We start from the raw sequence: 2,112 nt of genomic DNA on the forward strand, positions 1-2,112 counted from the left end.
CCTCCCTCCCTCCCTCCCTCCCTCCCTCCCTCCCTCCCTCCCTCCCTTCCTTTCTTCCTTCCTTCCTTCTTACTTCCTTTTTTCCTTTCTTTCCTTCCTTTCTTTCTTGTCACGTGCATATGGATTCTTTACCCCTAGAAGGGAAAACACAGCAAGTGTCTCGCCTTCTGTTTCTGTCCAGGTTACTCCGTGGCTGTGGGAGACTTCAATGGCGATGGCGTAGAAGGTAGGAAGAGCTCGGGCTACCATTAACCCTCTCCATATAAGCATCTGAAACACAAGGCACTGGGGATTCCAGCAGTGTGAGGCCCTTGCTATGGAATACACATAGGAAGAGAGTGTGGGGAGGAGGCGACATGGCTCCGCCTGGCAGGACACGATGGAAGGGACCTGGCTTCTGCCCGTGGCACAAGCCTCATTTCCGTTTACTTTGTGTTTTGTTTTGTTTTCCTACTTGCTATAGTGCTTGATCTTTCCATCCCCATTTCATAAGATGGCAAATGACTTCAGAGCTTACTTGCTTGTATTTGAGTTCCTGGCTGGCCTTGAACTCATTCTGTAGACAAGGTTGCCCTCAAGCTTAATCTGCCTGCCTCCACAGAGGTCCTCCTGCTTCTGCCTCCCGAGGGTTGGCATTAAAGGTGTGTGCCACCATGCCTGACATATTTGAGTTTTTAATAATGTTTTATGACTTACAAATTATGTTTTTATAATGTAAGATGCAAGGTAGGTTTTTTTTGTATGCAACATCAATTAAAGAATATCTAGTTCATTTTCTACTGGATTAATAAAATTTAAAGTTCTCTGGCAGAGTACCTACATCTGTAAATTCCAGTGTTTGTCTTAAGAATGAGTAATTAAGGTTTGACTTTTTCTTTTCCCCCCAGATTTTGTGTCAGGAGTTCCAAGAGCAGCGAGGACTTTGGGAATGGTAGGAGTTAAAAATGTTGTTTTTGAACACCAGGGCAGGGGCTGGGGCTATGGTCAGAAGATGGAGAGTTCCTCCTCCCTGGCATGGGGCCTCTCTTTGGATCACCAGCGTGTGTGTGAGTGCAGGCCTGCCACACTGCAGCCACCGTGCTGTGGGTGAGGCGAGACAGGTGGGTGCCCGGAGCTCACGGTCGGCCACCATACTAATGGCTGCCCTCTAGGCTTAGAAAGGGACTGCCTCACAAAAGCACACACAGCGTGGACCTCGGGTCTCCACACACATACACACACCCTGCCCCCTGGCACATGTCTCCACAGACACGTTCACCCCTTCATCTGGAGCTATCATTACCTTCACTGTCTTTCACTTGCTTTTGCTTTCCTCCACAGGTTTATATTTACGATGGGAAAAACATGTCCTCCTTATACAATTTCACTGGTGAACAGGTATGCTATTAAAATCTCGCACCCTATTATAAGAATTGACTGAAAAAAATGTAGAAAGATATTAAAAGTAGAGATATTAAAGCCCTGAGCATCGTAAGCTGACGCAGGCTGAAGAGGGTCTGGTCGCACAGGCTTCAGGCTTTGGTTTTGTTTTTCCGAGGCGGTGGTTTCTCTATATCCTCCTGGCTGTCCTGGAGCTCACTGTGAGGACCAGTCTAGCCTCAATCCTAGACATCCACCTGCCTCTGCCTCCTGAGTGCTGGGATTAAAGGTGTGGGCCACAACTGCTCAGCTGGCTTTTGATATTTTACCTTTGTTTTTAAACAAAAAATTTTGATTCAGCAAATCTTTTTATCTTGCCATATTATAGCTTTTGTTTTTGTTTGCTATTTAAAAAAAAATGAGAGTAAAATTGTACATACATGAAAATGTAGTATTTCCCTATGATGTCATTAAAGTTTCCTTAAAGAATGACCTGTGACATCTTTAATCCCAGAACTAGGGAGGCAGAGGCAGGTGGATCTCTGAGCATTGGAGGCCAGACGGGTCTACAGAGCGAGTTCTAACCCCTTACCCCCAAACAAAGGGGAAAAAATAGAATGACCTGTGTGTGTTAGTGTTATTAGGTGCCAAAAAGCACAACACAGATGTGTGTGTTGCTGATGGTGTATACGCAGTTGTGTGTTACTGATGGTGTATACGCAGTTGTGTGTTACTGATGGTGCATGCGCAGTT

The 2,112-nt window shown here is 45.7% G+C and overlaps 1 long non-coding RNA gene across 1 annotated transcript; it reads left to right on the forward strand.

Moving 5' to 3' along the window:
- The first annotated feature begins 180 nt into the window (after nt 1-180).
- On the forward strand, nt 181-1,380 carry LOC129685056 (uncharacterized). The gene is made up of 3 exons (XR_008721435.1): nt 181-226; nt 888-931; nt 1,321-1,380. It is a non-coding gene; the product is annotated as an uncharacterized LOC129685056 (long non-coding RNA).
- The last annotated feature ends 732 nt before the right edge of the window (nt 1,381-2,112 follow it).

Source organism: Psammomys obesus, unplaced genomic scaffold (assembly GCF_907164565.1).
Source record: "Psammomys obesus unplaced genomic scaffold, mPsaObe1.curated_primary_1811, whole genome shotgun sequence".
In the NCBI taxonomy this organism is placed as follows: domain Eukaryota; kingdom Metazoa; phylum Chordata; class Mammalia; order Rodentia; family Muridae; genus Psammomys; species Psammomys obesus.